Raw genomic sequence first — 15,834 nt, 5'->3', positions numbered from 1 at the left:
AAGCTGGTCTTAAAGTGTTTCTTCCTTTTCCCAAAATGTAATGAGTCACTTCAGCACTTCAAGAAGTGAGCAAGTGGCTCTGACCTGCATCAGACAGAGCATAAGCACATGACCCATAAACTTGCTCAAGTGAAAATCTACTGCAACCTGTGCAGTCCTCTGAGAGTTGCATTATATTTTCAGGTCATCAAACAGATGCTGGAACACCATATACATTTCTGTGTGGGCTTTTAAAGATCTTTAGGAATAGAAAGAAGTAGTTTCCTTTTTTTTTTTTTTTTTTTAACTCAATCCGAAATTGTTTTTCCAAATCGGGAGTTCAATGCAGCACATAAGTTCCTGCTACTTAAGCTTGACCCCAAGAGATATTCAGCAGTCCTTTTGAATACCCATGTTCCAAAAAAAAAAAATGTGTTTTAAAGGTGCAGTTTACTCCCCTGAACATCGAATGCCTTTGAAATCAGAGCTCCCTAAAAGCAGGGAAAATATTTTGTTACCTCCACGGTAGCTTTACTGAGTCAGTGTGGTTGGGTCAGAGGAGGGAACTGCCAGACTTAGCGAAGTCCTTGGCAAAAGAAATGAGACTTGGCAAATGAGACAGCAGGAGATGAAAAGGACTTGCTCTCAGCAGGCAGCAAAGATGAGGAGCATCAAAAAATTGATTGTGTTTGAAGAGACATTAAGTTGGGAGTTAAGAGGAAGAGTTTGGTTGAGAAGGAGACCTGGAAGAAAAGAGGTTTAAATGCTTCTCAGGAGTGGCAAAGTTTTAAAGATTTAACCTAAATGATCATGCTCCCAAAACCCAGGGACATATCTTAGCAGGTTTGTGTTGAGATTTGACAGCTTGAAATCATTGTACAGAAATCACTGACCATGGGCTTGTGTGCTCAGTCAGGGTTAGAACCATAGTAGTGGACTGTGAGGCAGAAAAGAAATAATTTTCAGAGTTAGTTCAAAGCCTAAGAAAAGTTAACATCTTCAGGTCAAGAGATATTTAACCTGAGCTGGATTGGTGTAGGAGAGCAGGGAAAAATATTCATCTAATTCTTTAAAAGGTTATAGGATTTTTCTGGTGGAAATTGTCAATTACTGAAATATATGAGTTCTCATAAAGACATATCTGTTTCTCTTTCATTAAGACAGTTCTTTTAGGTCCAAAATAGAATCTGTGAGCAAGTTTTATGATTTCTTGGTCCAACTCCATTACTGGCTTTTTCAGATACAATTATGGGGTTTATGCACGTATATGTATGTGACTCTTTTTTACTGTTTTTTTTTTTTTTTAAAGAATTTCATTAATATTTCAAACTATGAAAAATCACTTTCTCTTAGAAATGACAGATTTACTTTGTCTTTCCCCTTAATACAAGGAGTTAAATACAGCAAAAATTATATTTAACAGTAGTAGCATAACTAGAAGCAATATTATTTTATCTGCAATTGTGACTGTGAAGAAATAAGTCCTAATTATGGTAAAGCTCTAACCCTAAAAGTCAAGAGTTTCCTGTGTAATAGCACAGTATTGCTGTGGCTCATCAGGACCCTGTGCAGCTTTATCTCTACTAAATATCTCTAAATATACGTTTCCCATTTTGACCTGTCATTGGAATATTGGCAAGATAACAGAGAATAAAATGTATTTGATGCTTCTTTCACTCGGGGGTCAATCTCAGTGGTTTATTTTGCCAGATAATTCTGAAGAACTGCATAATGTATAGCTGTTGTAGAAAATGTTTTTATAGGCACTTACTGATACCATTGAATGCATCTCCTCTTTCTGCTCATGCACATTTGTATAAATATCTATTAATTCACATTTTGAGAAAGGTGTGCAAAAAGCTGGTTTTGCACAGGAAAGCTGCTTTGACTAACTTAATATCTGCAATTTGACAGCAAGTTTTTTCTGTACTAAAAAAGGAAGAAGATTGACAAAGTTAATAAGGATCCTAGAGAAGAAAATGGACACTATGTATGAAAACCAGTAAAAAACAACAACCCAAACCCCTTGAGTGTATAGGTTTGGTATATCATCTGCTAAACTACTTGAGCACCTACATGAATTACTATGCCTAGCACACCCTCCCAAATCAGACCCTAAATACATCTGAATCACTGTGGTAAATTGAGTTTCCCACTGCTTTGCAGCAAATAAGAATGTGCAAAGCCTCTGATCTGCTGAATGCTGTGCTCAATTTACAAGCTCGTATAATTAAAAATATTTCCATTATCCTTTAAAATTTATGCCGATTTCAAACCGCAAAGTTAATTTAAGATGGTCCCATCAAAAATTGCGAAGAACAGAAACTTTCCTAGTGCAAAGTTAGTGTATCTTGTGTGAAATACAGTGTCAGATTGGTAATGAGATGAGTCCTACTGAAATTTTCCTCTGAAGATTATAATAATTTTAGATATCCCATCAGGACCGAGTAACTTGAAATATCCTTTTGCTTCTGTGTGGTTTTCCTTGCAAAGGTGAGGTAATTATGAGTCAGGAGAAATACAGGAATAACAGCACAGGTGTTCAGCAAGATGAATTTTCCAGCAGGTTTTTAGAAATGAACTAAAGCCTGTTCCAGTCATAATGTCTTTGGATGAATTCTACAGTGTGGTGCAAAGGAGTTGAAATATAAAATCTGTTGGATTTACAGAATAAATACAAGCTATGAATTATAGGGTCCTGTCAGCAAAGGTTTGGGAGATATTTTAAATGATATAGTAAATGGTAAAGTATTTGTTTAGTTATCCAAACACTGCAAGACTCTGGGCTTGGGGCATCCAAACAAGCTTCTGGCACAATTAGGTTTGGATCTAAGGGTACCAAATCTTGTCCTGATTTTCAGTGTAGTTGCTGAAGTGAACAAGCAGAAGACTTGGAAATCCCCGAGTGACTTTCTAACCTATATGACATCCAGAGCTCTCTGACTTGCTTAGGAGGGGTCAAGGTGAACCTCCTGCACAGCAGACTCTAAGATGGAGAGGTACTCTGCTTTCCACACTTGTGAAGCTCAGTGCAGCCCATGGTGGTCACCTCTGCCATCACAACATTCTGAGGAAACCTCAATATTTGTGACTGGGCATTTGTGTTTGTCCTACTGGGCTTGCTCTGACCTGTTTGCTTCTTCATGGTGGTTGTGTCTCTGGTTTTGGTCAGGAACACTGAACGGGGAGGTGCAGCTACAGTCAGTAGCATCTCCACCTGCCTGCCCTGAGCTCTCCAGCTGGGTCTCAGGAATCCTTCAGGTATTAAAAAAAGACTGAACATGTAAGCTCCAAAACTGTGCCTGACCTCAGCAAGAGCAAAACTGTCTCCACAAAGCTCTTTCTAATTTTGCTTGACCTGAACTCTTTTGCGCTGTAAAGAGACTCAGAGAGTAATTCTGTGGTTTGGATTTAGTCCCACTGAAATGGGTCAGGAAGGGAAGAGGAAAAGGAGTAGAGCTGGGGTGGGAGATTGTGCTCCTCTGTCTGAGCAAGTTGCAAGGCAGTATTAAAAGCTTTTAAGGTGTTAGACAAAATTTAGTTTCAGCCCAGGGCTGCTCCTAAAGGTGAGCTATGTTTGAGGCTTTGTTATTTCAGGAGAGGTGTCTTACATGAAGTACATGGGTGAAAACAATGGGGAAGGCAGTAAGAACGTGCCAGAGCACGGGCATTGTGGCTCTGAGGAAAGAAATCAGGGGATTTAAACCTCTGAGGTAAAAAAATCTGTCATGTGAATGAATTTCCCCTGTCTGATTACAGGACTTTGCATTTTTTTTTAAGAGAAGGTTGCTGGAGTAAAGGCATTATTGTTTGAGAATTGTATTTATTCTAACAATCTTAGCATCCTGAATCTGGGATGAAACAGGGCAACAGTGCTCACAAAGTAAAAGTGAATGATCTTTACTGGACCTGCCAATTCCCAGCTCAGCCCTAGATTCCCCCAGATACTCCAACAGCAGTTTTCCCTTAACATGCCCAGCACTCTGACAAAGTAACTCATTAATCAGTTTGTCCACTAATCTAGTGTATCATTGATTTCTTCTATAGCACTGTCTATCACCACAGCTCCATTTTTGGATTCTGCCTCTTTCCTGTCATCCACTGGAACTGGGGAGCTGCAATACTATGAAACAAACCCCCAATAGCCATAAATCCAAGTCAAATGTATTTAAATTTTTTGATCAATTAACTTTGTATGAGGATTCTTTGGAGATAAGATGTCTTCTGTGCATGTCACTAGCTTTATTTTGGATTAAGTTTTATCTTCTGTAGGATTTAAACTATTTCCACATTATTTTCACTTTCTTAATGTTTTTCTCCAGTGTCCTCTTGCCTTCAGAAAGCTGTTGAAAATCCTTCTCTGAATTGCTACTTAATTATTGTTCACTCATCCCCACTTTTTGGTTCCTTATGAATAACAAGGTTCCTGGTGTCGCTTTCAAAGGAGTGAGTTTTCTAAGAGGCACTAAAAAAAAAATATTCTTTGTTTAAGTTTAAGCTCATGGTCTACTTGAAAATTTGGAGAACAATTTGCTTTTATGTTGCTAATTTCAGGTTGTCATTTCATGCTTCTTGTTCAAATCTAATTTATTAGATCACTTTATGCAGACTTTTTCTTTCAGTCTAAGTCAGTACCTGTAATTAAAGCTGTCTGTAACTAATAATGACTAATTTATTGCACAAAAATATTTCTTTAAAAAACTCCACAACTTAAAATGTGCATGGTGAAGATTTCTAAGCTTCTAAACTACTGCAAATGAATGATGTATGGGCTCATGCATGGACAGATGTCTAAAATATGTTGCTGTTTTTGATGGTAGACTGGTTCCAATCATCACTAAAAGTGTGTATTTTGGTAAAAATACCCTGCCTTTCATAGGTGCCTTATACTGGAAGAAAAGTTGCTTGAAGAAAAATGGGGATACTGGGAGGGCAAAAATGAAAGTTGATGAAAGGCTAATTTTAAAATACAATAATTTAGAAGAAATGCACAAAGGGAAATAACTTATTCAGTAAAATTAGGTATTACAAAGGAAATAGAATTTATGAGGAGCAGAAGATATAAAGGGAATTTTGTTCTTTGGTTGAACCAATGGTAGTAAATTTGTAGAAGTGCAATGTCTGACACAACTGGAAGGAATGTTGTGTGTTCTACTGAAGTTGAAATCTGTTGTTCTTTAAAGCATTCTTTTTTTAAGCACATTTAATTTTTCTCTGTCCTTAAACAGTTTCAATGTATGCAAAATATTATTGCTTCCCTCTAATTTATATACACATTTTCTTCTCCAGGTATTTTTGATATTAACTTATTAGGTGATGCATTTTTTTACTATTGACCTTCCAGCTCAACAAAGTGAAATGAACAAACTTGGAAAATGGACCAAAAAATAAAAAGTTATTAGCTAACAAAGAATTCTATTAATTCTTTGAATTATTGTTCTTGAATAACTGTATTCAATATTTGCTTAGTTCTGGCTATAGAATCTATTTGCTTTTATAGGGGTGTGGATGTGTGTATTATGCCAGATTTATGAGAAAGGCGAATTTGATTTTTGTAATAGTTGACTGAATAGAATAAATACAGCATCTGCTTCCACAGGACATAAAGCTTGTTGTATATTTATAATTTGGCAATAGGTGTATGGAAAAAGGCCAATATTTTTTTTTCTTTTTTGGATGAATGTTAAGGTGTATTGTTGTTTAGAATACAGAACCCTCCAGCTCTTGAACACTGTGTTACAATTTCAACTGTAAATACAACATAGTATCCTATTTATGAATTCCAGTCTCAAAAGCTAATTTAATTGGTATATTCCAACTACTATTGCTTATTTCACACTTCAATAGGTAAAGATGCATTAATAATCGAAGTTTCAAACTGTAATTAACGTTAGCTTTAGGCTCCCGACAATGAAATGATTGCATTTTTATGTATGTCTTGATACACAAAGTTAATCTAACCTGTGAATGAAGAACGAAAGAAATGCACATTTACTCTCTAATGCAAATCACTACTTGTAATTATGTGTTCCCTGCAACTGCCAGGAAGGAGAAAAGTAAGATACTGGAGGCTGTAAAACCTGTATGGATGTCCCTCATTCGTCTGCCTCATCTCTGGCGGTGATTACAGTGAGCTGGGGATGATGTGTTTCATCTCATTTGTTTCCACACTGTTACTTCATGTGCTATTCAGTTATAGAACAGCCTTCTTTGTTTCTCTTGCAGGGCTTTGGGGGAAAGGTGACAGGGTGGCTCTCTAACGAGGAAAGGTGGGATTTTTCCACCGTGCCACGGAGGTTTACTGCACAAAACCCTACCACTACCCCTCCAGCGAAAGAGGCTTTCAGAATGCCTTTTATTACCTTTCCCTTGAAGCTGCAGAATAGTCTTCCAATTACTGTTATGATTCTGGAAGTAGTTAGTCATCTCTCTCTCTTTTAATATAGGCCAGGGAACATGCAGCTATAAATCACCAGCAAGCAGGATCTAAACACAGGACAGTGAGGTCACTGGATCAGCAATTCTGCTCTTTGCTGTGGTCTAGTGTTGATTAAACCACGGTAAACATTAGTAACAGATTTTATTGCCCGTTATGGTCATTTCAAGGAACAAGTAAGCTAAAAGCAAAATATTGCCCTAATGCACTTTGCTCCACTAAGTGTTGGTAATAAAATTATGGTGGTGAAGTTTATAAGCAGGAGTTTTTAACAACAAAACCTCAAGGAGGTGGAAGTGAAAGAGCAAGCGTGCCCTTGCCAGGCCTAAATCTGGGGAACTGGGGTCTGGGCTTGGCTCTGGATGTGGAAGAGCAGCTGGGCAAATTTGGCACTGCCAGAGCACCCACCTCTCCCTCTGCTCCTGAGGCTGCTCTCTTCAGTTTGCATTTAAAAGGGAAAAGGGTGCAAAGCTGCTGAATACATTTTTCAATGAGGAATGCATTTATTATCCCACTGGAAGGAAATATAACTGAAAAAATATTTGCATTAATTGTTACTCGTGCAAGAGCTATTTATCTACTTTTTAACAAAAGCTAGAAGTCAGATTTGACTCTTTCAGTGGGAAGTGGGGAAAAAGTATTTTGAGGAGCTCCATATTCTGTGGAAAGGGCATATATGGATAGGAGGGCAGTTAATATTTATTCTTTCATGCTTAGTCTTTGTTCTTCTCAGTTCCTGCCTGTTTTCATCTATATTCCCACTGATACCTTTTGTCTTCCCTTTAACTCCTCACCCAATCTTTGTACTCCCACAGACTTTCTCCCTTAACAATTTTTCTGTAGGGAGCGCTGGACACAAATGCTTTCATTTAGAAATTCCATCTGGGACCTTCTCAGTTCATGACAGGAAGAAAAGGAAAAAATAAAGGGGAAGTCAGGCAGGATAATAAGCTGGGAAATTAGCATATCTCCTGTGCCTCTAAATTCTCTTCACAAATCAAGTGGTGCCTGCCTGAGATACTAAAGCACAGCTCACAAAAGGCTGAGCAGATATTCAAAATAAGAAGATGCTAATGCTTTGGATTTTTCTCCTTTTAAGTGACACTGCACTGGATAGACTAGTTTGACTCACAGGTACATTTGATTTGTACTTTTTAATCCAGGATCCCCAAAACAAATAATTAGCAGATGAGTCACAGAAGTCCTTACAGAATGGTTTTTGAACTCCACAGTCATGCAGTGAAGTTTGGTGAAGACAGTTTGGTGAATGTGGATGAAATGGTGTCTCCAGAAGCTTCCAGCAGAGCGAACCCACCCTATGTGCTGGTCCTGCTGTGCTGGGGATCAGCCTGGGCAGCTCCTTCCACCAGGAGCTTTGCCTTGTCCTCCTCATGGTCTTTTTTCTCATTAGCCCGTTCTCAGTATTTGGCTCCTTTTATTAAACCTACAGGAACTATGGATTCAGTGTATATATTACACCAGAGAGTTCACTGGGAAGTGGGGAGCAGCTCTGGGAACAGACTGCTGAGGTGATGATGCTCTTCCAAGGGTGGTGGGTGTTCCATCTCAGCAAGCAGATAAACCCCTGATAGCTGGTGTCTCGTTTGCAGCAGCCAGGCCTCCTCCTAAAAGCCTCTGCCTCCATCAGCTCAGACCTCTGCAGGCACAGGACACAGCCCAGGCACGAGACCTGCTGCTGGATTTCTGGAGAGCCAGGGGAAATTCCAGACTAGGCCCCCGAGCTATTGCATGAACAGATCAATACTCTGACATTTGTTTAACTGGGGGGAATCTGGTTAGATGGGATTTGGTAACATGCATCACTTTATCTCTCATTATTTGCTTTTACAGCTAAAACTCCATTTCACCCTGTTTTGCAGGTTTTCAATTACATCTAATTCAAAACTATGGTACTTCAAATAGGATAAATTAACTGATGTTGGTAGAAAAGGGAACCTTCTCTTTCCCTTGTGTTGGCAGGGGTAGTGGAGGACTGATTCTCTGATGGGTTGTGATAATATGCAAATATGTTCTTCCATTACAGCCCAAGCACAGCCAAAGTTAGAATAAAATGGATGCTACTGACAATATGCTATGTCAGTCTCTAACTTCACTTTCTCCTTTATTCTGTGCTTTGAAGGATAAGCAAAAGAAATAATTAATACAAATTTTATCATATTATGCCCTACAGATTCTCAATAGGTTGCATTCACACCCAGGAAGAAAACTATTTTCTGTCCTGTGCAAATATAAATGTGGTATCAATTCATCAATCATTTTTTATTTCTTATTTTAAAAGGACTTTCTTTTTCTCGTAAACCCTAAGACTAAGGACTTTTACTTCTATTGAAAGGTAGAGAGCAGAAAGAAATGTACATATAGAAGGCAAGAAAACCTCAGGTTTGCTGTTTCTGATAGACCAGGGTAGCATTTAGTTCCTTATGCTGCAATAAGTATTGAGGAACGCTCGACATATTGCTGTATTCTAAGGTGTATATATACATATATATATATGTATATATATATATAGGTGTAATATTTAAGGTTATTCCAGGGGACATTTTTCTATCATAATATTTATATCTTCAAAATTAAGGAGATTTCTTTATCAGTAACAATTTGGGGAAGCATATGATAAATTTCTGTGGTTCTGTGAATTTTTACTGTGAGTCTGGTCACATCTACCTGTATTTGGGAGAATTCTGCCTTTGGGGGATCAATCAAGCAGAAAAGTCCACTCATTTTTCCAAGACTGTTGTGGTTTGCAAGTTACTGGTTTCTGCTTACTTTGTAGTAAAATAACCTAGATTGTGACAAAAACCAGTGCTGTATATCATTAAAAAAAGGGGTGAAGCTTGGATGGACAAAAAGTAAATATTTCTGCCCATATATTTTCACATCCTATCTGTATGGAGATATTCAGGAGAAATAACAGTAATTATTGCTGTCATTCTGATTTTACTTATTTGCATTTGAATAAACAAGAAAGGGTTTTTACAAATTGATTCCAGTTCTGTCAGTGTGACCTGAACCACTTTTGACCAAAAATAGATAAATACAATTAATATGTCTCTCCTTCATCTCTTGACCTAGTCATGGACTTTGATAATGTGAGGCCCATTTGTAGAAATGGAGGAACCATTTCAGATGGAAATTAAATTAATACTGAAAAATGCAAAATTAGTTTTGAATTATAGTAAAATTTAATGGGAAAGAATGTGTGTGTATCTCAAAATGATGCTGCTATTTTCAAATGTGCTGGTATTTAAAAGGTAAGAGAGAAGGCTTATGAAAACTAAACCAACTGTGATTTTTCCCCCTGTTTCTGCCCTTTTTTCCCAAAAAGAAATCAAGTAATAATTGCCTGGCTAATTGCTCACTGCAGATGTAAAATATTATATTTCCTGACATTTTTATGTCTCTATATTTCAGTCCAGATCTGACAAGTGACAGATATTCCATGCCTCATTTGTACATTGAGCTCTTGTTTTCTAATCATAAGATTGTCTTAAAATACAAATATGGAAATCAATATACAGATGCTTTTAACAAAGAGAGCATTGTAAAGTATCTGCTGAATTACCTTCCATGGAATCATCTGTCACATTACTGACAGCCCAGCTTTTAACAATGATGGTATAATCTAAAGTGTTCAGTCTAAAGTTGTGTTAGATTTGTAATGTTTTAATTGTGATCTACTTTGTTATCTTTTGAGTGAGTCAGACCAGATGGTATGAGGAATATATTAATTAAATTAGGGGGATATTATAAAGATACATGAGCTCTTTCCATTTTCAGAAAGACTGAGCATTCCTTTCTATTCTTGAATTTATATTTAATCTTTCCAAATGTCATGAACAATTGTATTTTACTAAGAACAGTAAAGAAAAAAACCCTGTTCTGGTGCTTTTTAAAAAAAAATACTATTGATAATTTTTAATCAGACACTTTTCACTTGCTTTGGTTAATGGAGATATTTGGAAAATGAACTTCAAATGATAGATTAAATTATTCTGGATAGACCTATGGAATGCTAACAATGGATTCCTAGTCAAACAATTAAAAATTATACTGGTGAATATTTTGGGAGTGGAAGTCTTCTATTTTAAAATTAATGTGGGATGGAGGCTCATTATAACAAACTGTTGCTTCTGTGGCTGTAAAATCCTCACAGCTGTTGGTATTAATTAGCACTATCTGTCTGTCCTTCACACTGAGCAGAGGCTGTAGCACAGACACTTTCTAGGGAATTCCATAGCTAAATTTTGGCTTTAACATCCTAGAAGGAGCTCTGTGTGTGTATGAACAATATCCTTCACTTGATGTCTAGCAATGGGCACCTCAGAGTCACCTGGATGGTTTACATCTGTGCAATGCTCAAGTTTTGTTATTTGTAGATCCTACTGAAAGAAGGGATCTCTATGAACCCTTTGCTTCTGCAGTACCTGTGTGTCTAAAATGATTTCTGTGTGTCTAAAATGATTGCTGCCTTTCCAGTACTGCCATCCCAGCATATTTTGCAGATGCTTCTTTCCCAGCTGTGTCGTTCCAGTGAGACTTTGTACTCCTCCTTTGAGCCAGGAGTAGGAGTCAAGGAGATAAGCAAGAGGATAAGGGCAAAAAGTTCCACAGTGAGCACAACAGAGAAGTTTAGTGTAAATATTTCTCACCTTTCTTACAGTAGCTTCTCTTTTCCACTGTCGTGGTCATGTGTTTTTTTTTTTTCTGTGCCCTTTCTGCATTGTTAGCGGAGACATCTCTGGGCCTGTGTTGTTGCTTAGATATACTGGCATAAAAATGTATTTATAAATTGCATAATTCAGAACCAAGGCACAAACTGGAAGGTCAAGAGGCTAGAAATGAAATTGAGACAGAGGGGATGGAGTATTTAGTGTGGTGTTTGTTTGCATTTGGCTTGTGTTTGTTAGACTAACTAAATTAGCCTGTGTTTGGAGTATACACATTTATTTTTTTTTCTAAGACTCATAGCTATTATGAGAGTAGTAACCCCTACCATAACATTATGTCAACATTTCTGTGCCTAATGACTGAAAACTAATCCTCTGGATTTGACACTTGTCCATGGTAAATGCCCACCCCCCACAAATGCTATGTTTTTATACTTGTACCATGGAGTATGCATTTATTGCTTCACCTAATCGAAAGTAACACGTGTATACCACCCAGAATAATACATTTCTGAAATGATAAATATTAAATGAACATCATAAATCTGTCCTCTTAAAAAATAAGAAAAGAGACTAGAAAATGGCGCAGAAGATACCCATTTTCATTATGGCTTTTAGACTATAATAGCCTCAGCCTGTTCTAAAGCCAGAGTATGAATGATGAGCAGTTGAAATCCAATTTGAATTCATAATACCACATTTCGTTTACACTACCACCTGTCATACGAAACAGACTGAGACATATCTCCTGAGATATCCACAGGGAATGCTCATTTATAATTAACCTTCCTTTTTTTGAAAGAAAAAACCCACCACCTTAATCTCAGTCAATGTATTGTTTGTCTGTTTCCCATTTTATTTTAACAGCCCTTCACTAAAAAGTAATTGAATGTCTATCTGATATCCTCTATGAAATTTAACAGAAATAGTTTCCTGTACTCTCTGCTGTAGTTTACTGTCCATCCCATTCTCCCTTTTTTACTGTGCCCACATTAACACCTCACCCACAATACAAGGGGAATGGCCTCACCAAAGTCTTGAAAGCTCTGAGTAATATCATGCAGGTTTAGGTCACAATATCCAGTATAAAACGTAACTAGTGTAGGTCTGTTTCTTGAAAGAGGATGTCACAAACAGATGAAATGATGATAAAAGTGGGCATTGGCACAGATTTAACCCAGTCATTATTCCCATTAGACTGTAATTTTGGGTTCCTCTTTAGATGACAGCACATGATGAGAGCTGACATCTACTTTGAATTCATATTATCATGCTTAACGTGTTCAACTAATATTTTCCAACAGCTGAAAGTGCAAATGCATTTCTTCTAAGATGTTCAAATAAACACTGTTCATATCTATCTATCCACAAATACTGTGGGTAATACAGATGGCTGGTACTTAAAATTTGAGAGATAAAAATAAGAGTTCTTCTGAATACGAACATTTGAGATTGATGGGAAAAAGAACACACAAAATCAAACCATTTAATGATTTTTTTTCCCCATTCAACTTTATACTTCTTAATTCCAGAAGCAATAAAATTTATTTCAGTGTTGGCACATCTAAGAGGATTATACTAGTTTGACAAAGCTCCTGAGTCTTTCAAAATCTTTCTTGAAAAGTCATATTCAACTGATGTTTTGTCACTTAATAACATATGGTGAGGAAATAATGTAGCTTCATCAATAATTTCTTATGGCTTCTGTGATGTTTTCCTCTTAATATGAGACTCAAAAGTAAAAATCTCTCTAGAGAAAATTACTTGCCTTTTTCCCTATAAATCTTGGAAAAGAAATGAAGCCCAAATGATATGCAAAGTATCTTGGCACTGGTCTCAGTTTGCAGGCTCCCTCTCAGCCCATCCTCTGAAGAAAACTGCATTTTGCTCTTTTGTCTGTTTTCATTTGAAATGCAATGTGACTCTTGGGTTTTTCATGTGGTTTTTGTTTTGTTTTTTTTCCCCAAATTCATAAATCCTTCCAGTTAAGACTCACTGTTAAGGTAATCACTGTCCCAGCTCACTAGATATTCTTGACCTGAATTTCAGTATTTTAGCAAAATCTCCATGCAGTCTTTCTGATCTTGGTGATGGTTTGATTATGACCAGTGAAGATGGATTTTGGTTTTGTCTTTTTTGTTTGTCTGTGAACTGTGATTAGTGGCCAACAATGTGGGTTTACTGGAGTCTTATGATCTTGAGTGAGTTTTCCCATTATGTTTTAATTGACCGTTTTGTGTTAAATAGGGAAAATGTTTACTCTTCATGTTATATAATTTTGAGAACAAAGGGGAACGTGTTTGTGTTGGGCATCTGAATAATTTATTGTGTCTCTGTTTAAAATGATCTGATATGCATAGAATTTCAAAAATTCAAAACGAAACCATACACACTTCAGAAATATTCCCATCTGGAGTCCTGTTGGTTACCAAAGCACTGGAGGAACTGGTTTCTTTCCTCAATTCTCACACATCTGTTTTACACTCAGCAAAGCAGAGGGACATGAAATTGTACTAAACAGCACAGAAATGAAGCCAAACCCAAACTTTCCCCCCTTCTCTGCTTTATCCTAAATCCTGGAATAGTTGGCATTTGCATTATTTAAAAGGCCCTTGAAAACTGTAATCCTGTTAACAGTGCAGTGTTATAGTCTATAGAAAGCAAAGTATCAAGTGAAAGGCAGTACATCCTTACAGTTTCCTGCGGGGAAATTACCTTCCTAGGAGGAAATTTCAATAAAGTCATCTTTTAGGACCTAAAAGGTATGGATTTGAAAATTATAGATTGCCTTTCTAAAATATGGTAGCTCAACTTCTCACATAGTTGATCTTACATTGAACAAGGGTCAGTTATCAGATACTTGCCCAAATTCAATTATTCTTAATTTTGAAAGTCACGTTCACTCAGGTGTTCTTCTTCCTCCTTCCTGGTACTGACAGTGCACTTTGAAGAACTATCCCACACTGACTATTTTGTATATTCTATATATACCTGTTCTACCATGTGGCTTTCATCTTTGGAATTGATGGATGAAGCCATTATCCTCACATAAATCCAGATTCACGTGTGGGACTAGCTGAGCACATATTTTTGTCCTACTGTTCTGCCTTTTCAAAGTTCAAAAAACGCTCATAACACTTATTTTGAACCAAGCCACCAAAATAACAGGAAAGTTACTTATTGTATATGTTTGCTTTAAATCACAGCAGACTGAAGCAGTGCTTGTGGGGTTAAACTTAACTGGAAAAAACAGAAACAAACAAATTCAGAATAAGTCAGTGGTATTTTGTGTGAAAAGTTTGCTGATTTACAACTTCTTTGACAAAAGTGTAGCATGAACTTCTCTACCTATGGCTACATATGGCTATGCATGGGATTGCCATGTTTTAGCAGCTGTTAGAATTTTCCAGTGAAATCTGAGTAGTTCTGTATACACATGCATACTCACATTCCTACTACCGTTGTCTCTTGGGAATCTGATCAGCCCGAAAAACAGAAAAACGCAGCTTGTGGGTTTAAGTACTCCACCTGTTTAAAGCAGAACTTCCTCCTTTGCACCATTTCATGACTAATGTGTATGTATGATTTTCTGCTGGCTGAAGAAAGCACAAACAACTTTACTAGATGATCAGCAAATGCATTTTCCTCTTGATGTCTGTTATTATGAAAGAGAAGAAAGATGCCCGTCCTGTGTAGGCTGAGATCAGCAAATCTGCTGTGACCCAGAAGTTGATTTTCCTCAGGAAGTGCTTTTACCCTGAAATATCATATTTATTATGATTAAATAAGAGGTGAATTTCTCTCCTTGATATCAGCACTATCAAGGATATAGCTTGCAGTAGTGAGGACAGAGATCTCTGGGAGTATGTAATGGACCTAATGCATCAAATGTAATGGTGTGAGTGATCTCATACAATTATTTCCAAGGGGTGTTGAGTCCACATGCTATCAGCATTAGTGTGCAGATGCCACAAGAAACCTGAGACTATAATTTCCACATCCAATTCACATAATGGATATGGAAATAGAAGTAATTTCAGATAGTAGATAGATATCCCAAGCCAATAAAAAACATATAGAGCTCAATTTCCTCCTCAGCACTGTAACAGAAGGTAAACAGCCGTTCAGATACCGTGCAGTGCTCACATTGCTCTGGCCACGTGCAGGGTTATACCTCTGAAAGAATTAGGGAATGTGCCATGTGAAAGGATTTTTTAAATTTAAGCCCCCTCCCCACTCCTCCCCCCCCCAAAAAAAAAAACCCAAACCAACCAAGCTTGGCTTTTTATGTATTGTTATGATCTCAAATTTCCCTGTGTCCCCAGAGAGGGGGGCACTTTGACAAGATATTTTATTTTGGGCTCGCACACTCAGTGATATCCGAACCGTTTTCAACAGAAGCAGGACAAAAACCATGGAAAGAAATCTTCTGACTTGTACAACCAAGAAAGATCTTGTTTATCGAAGCAAAGAAGTTTCCATTTATATTTTTGCTTGACCAAAGAACGTAAAGTCTTATTTTCTGAGGCTATAAAATAGTGTCTCTGCTTTACTTGTTACTGCTGAGTGCAGCTCTGTATCCCTTCAGCAGAAGGGTTGGGGCTTTTGTGTGTGTTGTGCAGAGGAATGTTAATATCTGGGTGTTTTCTTTATGCTGGAAGTTGGGAATAATGATGAAATTCTACACCTATGGATGGATTTTTAATGAGTTAGTACAATGTGCAGGAGAGA

Source organism: Pseudopipra pipra, chromosome 15, assembly GCF_036250125.1.
Source record: "Pseudopipra pipra isolate bDixPip1 chromosome 15, bDixPip1.hap1, whole genome shotgun sequence".
In the NCBI taxonomy this organism is placed as follows: Eukaryota; Metazoa; Chordata; class Aves; order Passeriformes; family Pipridae; genus Pseudopipra; species Pseudopipra pipra.
This window is presented reverse-complemented; position numbering follows the sequence as displayed.